Genomic DNA, 8,969 nt, shown 5'->3' with positions numbered 1-8,969 from the left:
CCGTCCCTTTACCTGCGAACATCTGCCCCCAATCAGCTTTCGAAAGGTCTTGCCTAATACCGTCAAAATTAGCCTTCCTGCAATTTACAATTTCAACTTTTAAATCTGGTCTATCCTTTTCCATCACTATTTTAAAACTAATAGAATTATGGCCGCTGGCCCCAAAATGCTCCGCCCTGCCTTATTTCCCAAGAGTAGGTCAGGTTTTGCACCTTCTCTAGTAGGTACATCCACACACTGAATCAGAAAATTTTCTTGTACACACTTAACAAATTCCTCTCCATCTAAACCCTTAACACCATGGCAGTCCCAGTCTATGTTTGGAAAGTTAAAATCCCCTTCCATAACCATCCTATTAGTTTTACAGATAACTGAAATCTCCTGACAAATTTGTTTCTCAATTTCCTGCTGAATATAGGGAGTCTATAATACAATCCCAGTAAGGTGATCACCCTTTTCTTATTTCTCAGTTCTAGACGAATAACTTTTCAAGATGTGTTCCCACGAATATTCTCCCTAAGTACAGCAGTAATGCTATCCCTTATCAAAAACACCACTCCACCTCCTCTCTTGTCCCTCTTTCTATCCTTCCTATAGCATTTGTATCCTGGAACATTAAGCTTCCAGTCCTGTACATCCCTAGGGCCATGTTTCTGTAATTGCTATGATATCCTAGTCCCATGTTCCTTCCCATGCCCTGAGTTCATCTGTCTTCCCTGTTAGGCCTCTTGCATTAAAATAAATGTAGTTTAATTTATCAGTCCTACCTTGCTCTCTGCTTTGTTCCTGCCTGCCCTGACTGTTTGACTCGCTCCTTTTCCCAACTGTACCAGTCTCAGATTGGCCTCTTTCCTTACTATTTCCCTGTGTCCCACCCTCCCACCTTACTACTTTAAATCCTCCGGAGCAGCTCTTGTAAATGTCCCTGCGCCAGTATATCAGTCGTCTTCCAACTGAGGTGCAATCCCTCCTCCTTGTACAGGTCACTTCTACCCCAAAACAGCATCCAATGATCCAAAAATGTGAATCCTTCCCCCATACACCAGCTCCTCAGCTACGCATTCATCTGCTCTATCCTCCCATTCCTGCCCTCACTAGCTTATAGCATCAGGTGTAATCCAGATATCACTTCCCTCAAGGACCTCCTTTTTACATTCCTGCCTAACTTTCTGTATTCTCCCTTCAAAGTCTCATCTTTACCCTTCCTATGTCATTAGTTCCAATGTGTATTATGACCTCCTGCTGGGCCCTCTCCCCTTTAAGAACATTCTGCACCCTCTCTGAGACATCCTTAATTCTGACACCAGGGAGGCAACACACCATTCTGATGTTTCGCTGCTGGCTGCAGAAACGTCTGTCTGTGCTTCTGACTAGAGAGTTCCCAATCACAATCGATCACTGGGAACCTGATATACCCCTCAACATATTAGAGCCTGTCTCGATACCAGAAACTTAGCTGTTCATGCTACATTCTCCTGAGAGTCCGTCACCCATTTTCCAAAACAGCATACTTGTTTGAAATGGGGATAACCACAGAAGACTCCTACATTACATGCCTACCTCTCTTACCTTTCCTGGAGTTAACCCATCTATCCTACTGTATCTGTGGCTTTTCTCCCTTCCTGTAACTGCCATCCATCACACCCACTAGTGCTTGTAAATTCCTCATTGCCTCTAACTGCCACTCCAACCGATCCATGCGATATTCTAGGATTTGCAACCAAAGACACTTCCTGCAGATATAATCATCAATAACATGGAAACTCTCCTTAAACTCCCATATCCCACAGGAACAGCATATTACTCTATCACAGGTCTTCCTTGCTCCTTCACAGTCTACAGACACAGAAAATAGCACTGTCTTTTTGGTCTAAAAAACAGTGCTCCAGGCTAACTTAGTACTTATGGTTTATATTCATAAAACTTAATCAAGAGACAGATTTCAATAAAACATATAATCAAGAAAGAACCCATTCTACTCACTACCATAGATTTACAGCAAGGTTACACATTAAAAGCTATGCACTTATCTGTCCCTTGCTGTGAGCTGTCCCACACAGGTTCCTCTAAGGACAGCTGTGAATTTTGCTGTTTGTTAATTTTTCCTCGACTCACTCTGATGTCCAAAGATACATGAACTCAAACAGCAAAGTTAGTAACTGTGCAGATTCACAGTGTAAATGTCAGTGTGGCAGTGTTAGCATGGTCAGTTTCTTTCTCTCCCTCCCTCATTGACCATGTGGTCACTGCCTTTTGTCTGTCTTTCTCCCTTTTAAAGGTGCTGTTGTTTTGACTTCTTTCTCCCAAAGTTCCAAAACAATTCAACAGCTCCTGGATTTTGAGGAAATCACCTGTAACACCTAAATTACCCCAAAAAAGGAGCAGCTCTTACAGCTCCAATTTTTCCTGTCCTCCATCTTGGATTACCCAGAATCCATATTTTGGATTTTCATCTGAAGGTGTTTGCTACAATGTGTTAATCTCTGAGCTCATAACCAATCTTAGTTCTGTGGTTCAAAGATAGTTTTTGACTTTTGCCTATTCTCTGGTAATGTTCCATTTTCTCATTAATGCATTAGTGTGATCAAGCTCAAAATTGTTACTGTGCCCTTGGTTTTTTTTTCAGCTGCAGTTTTGAAACAGTAGGTTTTAGTGTCAAAGAATTTGAAGACATTTTGTATCATGTGATGTTTTAATGCTTCTGTACCTTAAAATATTAACAATGTCTGATGAACATTTTGCGTGAAGTTGGTTTTCTCTTCCATCGTAATGTTGTGATATTTTTTGGATTTCAATCTTTATCCATATCTGGATACTTCTTCCAACGTGAGAGCTTTTTTTTGATTGCAACATCTCTGAAAGAAATGGATGAGAAATTTTGATGACAGTTTTCATCCAAATTAGTTCTGGTTGTAAATCACAAATTTCTGACATTGAGTAAAGATTACAAATCTAGTTCTCAACATGGAAGCTGTGTTGTTCTATTAATGTTTACTCCATCCATTATACTACTGGAGCTTGATGAAACATAATTGTCAAAAGTTCTCACAATATTATGAAAGGTATCTACTTGCTCTTGCATTCTGTCATTTTATAACATGGCCTGCTACCAAACCTCCAATAAAGAAACACATGTCTCTTTGTTCATGTCTTAGCTTCTTCTCTAATAAATCTGTAATGGGATTTTTATATAGTTTGTAGATGGAGCTACTTTTGCGGTCCAGTTTTTTAAATAGTACATTTGCTTGTGTTAAAATGGCAAGTCTTCTTCAGCAAGCCTTTATTTATAATTACTGGTTTATGAAAATGAATTGCTAATAAAACATTATAATTAAGATGGTTTTTTTGTTTTCATAAAGAATTTAATTTTTAAAAAATTGTCCTTTTCAGAAAAATTCTTTAATTTCTGTTCAATAACTTTGAAAACTTCTAAATGATTGAGAATTAACTTCATACTTGTGATGAAAAAAAAATTCAGGTGTTTAAGAATAATTAAACGACTATAAGAAGATGAAGTACTGTATTTTAATCTTCTGCCAAGTTGGAGGAAAGACTGTAAACTAGCACTAGAAATTGCTGGAAAAGTTCAGAAGATCTGGCAGCAGATGTGGAGAGAACTCAGAGTTCATATTTTGGGTCGAGTGACTCTCCCTCAGAACCGATGGTAACTAGGAAAGTGTTGGTTTATATGCCGAGTATAGGGTGTGAGGAGGGGCAAGGTGTAAACGATAGGTGGGAATAGAGCCGAAAGAGAGAGAACAATTGAACTGACAGTTACTTTCCAGCAATTTCTGGTTTTGTTTCTTTTCGGTTTTTACTCAGCACTGGTTTACATGTTTTTTTAATAATATGGATAATTCATACCCTTTCAGCTTCTTTACTGTGATATTTGTACTGTTTCAGAATGAAAAATTGGTTTATTCACATTCTCCTCTTTATCGATATTTTTGCTTGCACAATAAAAGTTTGTCTCCACTTCAAAACATTAGTTTTTAATAAGCTATTCTTCTGCCTTCCAATCTTTTCACACTAAATTATTTGAATTTTGCTGTGGTTTTAACGATTAATGTAATGAGTCATCTTTTTCAAAATTAAATTTCTAATGCTTTTATGTTAATTTAAACTTATTACAGGCATGCTTATTCAATAAATGTAACATTGCAAACCTTGTTTTAGCTTCCCAGCATTGAATTTTGCCATATATGTAAGAATTTTTGCTCTTGCCCAGAGTCTTAAGTTACTGTGTTATACCTGCATAACAGGTTTAAGGATCAGACTTCTTCCTTTTGTGGCATTCATGAGACTCTGCATGATCTTCATAAGCTTTTTCAGTATTTTTTCACTATATCTTTCTGACTTGAAGCCCTAGAGACGGTCTTAATACTCATATTACACCTACATTCAATTTACTGCTAGTTGCAGTTTTCAGGAAAGCTAACAGTTTCTGTGTTTTTAAGTTGCTAAATATTCAAATCTGCAACCAGTTTTGACAAATGCCAGAGATGCAAGCCTTTAAGTGAGTTTTCTCTTTCTCTCTCTCTATCCAACTTAGAAGTTTTGAGCCATGTCTGCTGTTTGATTATTTCTTGACAGAGAATAAGGAATAACCTAGCAGCACATAAATAAAATCACATAAAAATAAAGTCTCAGCGCATAAATAGTTAGATGCTCACTGAATTGGCAATCATATCTTTACAAAAAGTCTCTTGCATTCAAACAAGAAATAGAGGAAGACAGCCACCACAAACATGTCATTACACATGGCCTATTATCTGTACCTAACTCACAATAACAGAACAGCACTAGGCTTATAACCTGCTCAGTGTTGCTCGCTACTGAATTCAATGTTGAGTGAAATCAGATGAAGTGAACAACCCAGGTTGCATCCAATGTTGTGAGAACCAATGAGCAGGTGAGTTTAAAATTATTCACAATATCTTTCCTTAAGGTATTTCACAAAGTACATATTCAACATTTGGAAATTCTGGTGTTGGACTGGGGTGTACAAAGTTAAAAATCACACAACACCAGGTTATAGTCCAACAGGTTTAATTGGAAGCACACTAGCTTTCGGAGCGCCACTCCTTCATCAGGTAACCAGGAGCTGAAAAATTACACCATGTTCTTCGTGACCTGCAACACATTATCAATGAGGATGAGCACCTCACCAAGACCTTCCCCACACCTCCACTACTTGCCTTTAAACAACCACCAAATCTCAAACAGATTGTTGTTCGTAGCAAGCTGCCTGGCTCTCAGGACAACTCCATACAACCCTGTCACGGTAGGCGCTGCAAGAAGTGTCAGAGTGTGGACATAGATACCACCATTATGCGTGGGGATACCTCCCACCTTGTACATGTGACTTAGCCAACGTTGTCTATCTTATACGTTGCAGGCAAGGATGCCCGGAGGCATGGTACATTGGGGAAATCGAGCAAAGGCTTCGACAATGGATGAATGGGCACTGCACAACAATCAACAGAGAGCAGGGTTCCCTCCCAGTTGGGGAACACTTCAGTGGTCCAGGACATTCGACTTCAGACCTTCGGGTGACCATCCTCCAAGGTGGACTTCGGAACAGGCAGCAGAGAAAAGTGGTCGAGCAGAGGCTGATAGCTAAGTTTAGCACCCATAGGGAGGGCCTCAACTGGGACCTTGGGTTCGTGTCACATTACAGGTGACCACCATTGCACTATACACACACACAGATAGTCCTACACACACACACTCTCACACACACACACAGGCACTCCTATACACACAGACACACATATACACAGTCGCGCACACAGACACTCACACACACCCTTACAGACACACACACTCCCACACTCACACATGCACCCCCTCACAGACTTAAGACACTCTGCACTCACTACACACACACACATTCACTTTCTCACACTCATCAACCCCCACCCCAGATAGACACACACACACAGACAGACAAAGACCCACATGCACACATATATTTTGTGGGGTGAATTTGTACTTGTAGGGTTACATTGTACTTTGTTCAAAAACTGCATGCATTCATGTAGAACTCTGAGCTCAAAAACTGCATGAATTCATATAAAACTCCGTTATCTCACTTTTTAGATTAGAATCAATGTAAACATTATGGCATAGACAGAGAACACAGGGGGCTAACACCTTCAACATATTGTCTTGCTATCACCATTGTTAACAGCTAACCCGAGAATGCAACTTTTTAAAAAAAGGTTTTGTGATTTACACATGAAAGAAGTGAAACTATCACTGTATTCTAACAGATAAAAGGCTTAACAGACAATCAATTTTTCAATGTATAATTTCAGTTACATCACACTGTAAATTTTTGCTATAAATTCTGTGTGTTAGGATCGAGCCCTCCACAACCACCTGATGAAGGAGCGTCGCTCCGAAAGCTAGTGTGCTTCCAATTAAACCTGTTGGACTATAACCTGGTGTTGTGTGATTTTTAACTACATATTCAACTGTCCACTGAGCCAAATCATTGTCTTTTTAAATTAAAAGCAATTCATGATATTCGCATTTGTGTTTTCATTCAGGTGAGGGAAATCAGTGCTGAGAAATGATGTTTAGTCCAAGTCTGTCCTGGCTTCAGGCTCGAAAGGTTTCTTCAACATTTTTCCACAACTACTTAAATGCAAGCCTAGTGACAGCCCTTTCTTCCATTTGTAAGGCCAGCCTCTGTGACTGAGTTGCCAATTTAACATTTATTAACAATGTTAATATTTACTAACATACTTTTAATCTGTTGGATCAAAGCTGAATTGTTGGTTGTTCAAGTTTTTTCTCATACAATCTGAATACTATTAGATAAAGAACTTTGAGGGGATCCAAGATGGCGGTGATCTAGAAAGGTTGTGTTGCAGACTCCGCATCACAAGCAGGGACGAAGTCCTAACCCACTCTACCCAGACTGCCGCGATATCGTGGGACTTTGGATAGCTCGTGGAGTCCCAGGAAACTGTCAGAGAGTAACTTACCGATGCTGAAGAATGGAGCAGGTACATCCGAGGCCGGGCACATGGCCCAACCCTCAGGATCCTCGGACTCGATTTCCTACCAGGTCCTGGTAAAGGAGCTCACGAGGCGTTGAGCAAGTAGATAAAGGAGAAACTGGCCCCGATCTCTATCATGCTGCAGAAACATGAACAGCAGCTGGGAGACCTCGAGAAATGGATGGATGAGGTAGAACGCAGAGTCACATTGGTGGAAGTTGATACTGATTCCTTCAAGGATAGGATCCAGGCCCTGGAGATGCAGGGCCATAATTTTCTTGACCAGGTTAATGACCTCGAGAACAGGGGTAGGAGAAAAACATATTCGGATCGTCAGTCTGCTGGAGGGTAAGGAAGGTGAGTGACCAGTGGAATTTATTGAGGAATGGATGCCGAAATTCCTTAACGTGGAGGCTGTAATGGAAAGCTTGTAGATTGAGAGGGCTCACCGGGTCATGGTAGGGAGGTCAAGTCAGGACCGAACCCACGTCCTTGTCCTATCTTGGTGCAGTTTCATCACCACAGAAATAAGGAGAGAATTGTGGAAGTTTCCAGAATCCAAAGGAAGGATCTGAAGGCCCTAGTTTATGAGGGATCTAAGATCATGTTCTTCCAGGACTTCTCAGCGGCGGTAATCCTATGAAAAGCCAGCGGGAGCTCGGGATCCAGTACTCTTTAAGGTATCTGGCAGTGTTTCAAGTCACTTTAGATGGATCTGTACATCTCTTCGACACATCGGCGATGGCAAGAGACTTTGTGGACCAATTAATCTAATCTGAACAATTTAGTACTTACAAATAGTAGTGTTGTTTGGATATGCCTCTTCTTTTAAAAAAAGAGGAGGACCAGTCGGGACTTTCTTTTCCTATTAAGTTTTGTTGGTAATAACTTGGTCTAATCTATGCTCGGGGGCAGTTGGGATGCGTGCTTTCAATTTCTGTGTTAAGTTATACCAAAGAATGGATGGGGCACTTAACTTTTTTTCAAAATGTCTTTGTTCACATTGTTATTCCATGGTGTATTTTCTTTCTTTGCTGCTTGCATTGTGGTGCGGCTCTAGCTAGGAGGAGAGAAAATGGTTGGGATGGATGGATGCCTATTTACAGGTAGTTTATACCCGGTTCAGGTATTTAAATGCCCTAGCTGTAGTATTGGCAGTGGGATGGAAAGTTGGGTTTTGGGATGTGCGGATGCCCCCTTTGGACAGGGGATGAGTCCCCCTATTCAGCGTCACTGGCGCTTTATATGTTGTTTTTTTTGTTTTTGTTGTATAAAGTCTTTGATAGCTTTGTAGGTTTGTTAACTGTACTGGTTTTAGTTTATGTAGTTTTTATGTTTGATGGATCTTGCAACACCAAGGCTCGATGATTTGTAATTTGATTTCCTCCTCTCTGTAATCTAAATGTCACTGCAGAAGGTTATGGCGAATGACTTGATTAAATAGTGTACCTGGAACATCAAGGCGAGTCACTCACCAATTAAGAGGAAAAAGGAAAAGATGGATATTGCTTTATTACAGGAGACACACTTGGATGATAGGGAGCATTTGCAACTACAACAGAATGGCTTTGAATTGGTTTACTTTTCGTCTATTAATACCAGAAGTAGGGGAGTGGCTATATTGGTTCAGAGGAACCTCCCACTTAAGTTACTAGAGTGTGTTAAAGACACAGATGTGAGGTTTGTAATTCTCAAAGACCTGATAAACAGGGAAGAATATGGAGTTTTATGTTTACTGCTCTCTGGGTAAAAACAATGACTGCAGATGCTGGAAACCAGATTCTGGATTAGAGTGGTGCTGGAAAAGCACAGCAGTTCAGGCAGCATCCGAAGAGCAGGAAAATCGACGTTTCAGGCAAAAGCCCATCATCAGGAAGACAGGCAGAGTGCCAGCAGGGTGGAGAGATAAATGAGCGGAGGGTGGGGGTGGGGAGAAAGTAGCATAGAGTATAATAGGTG

The 8,969-nt window shown here is 40.5% G+C and overlaps 1 long non-coding RNA gene across 1 annotated transcript in view; it reads right to left on the bottom strand.

Annotated features, from left to right (window-relative positions):
* Positions 1 to 8,969, bottom strand: part of LOC122557111 — a 53,032-nt gene that overhangs the window by 27,122 nt on the left and 16,941 nt on the right. Inside the window, exon 2 of the long non-coding RNA XR_006313745.1 lies at positions 2,708 to 2,855. This is a non-coding gene — a long non-coding RNA (uncharacterized LOC122557111). The remainder of the gene's footprint in view (positions 1 to 2,707; positions 2,856 to 8,969) is intronic.

Source organism: Chiloscyllium plagiosum, chromosome 15 (assembly GCF_004010195.1).
Source record: "Chiloscyllium plagiosum isolate BGI_BamShark_2017 chromosome 15, ASM401019v2, whole genome shotgun sequence".
In the NCBI taxonomy this organism is placed as follows: domain Eukaryota; kingdom Metazoa; phylum Chordata; class Chondrichthyes; order Orectolobiformes; family Hemiscylliidae; genus Chiloscyllium; species Chiloscyllium plagiosum.
The sequence above is the reverse complement of the archived record's forward strand: the minus strand, read 5'-3'. Positions and strand labels throughout refer to the sequence as shown.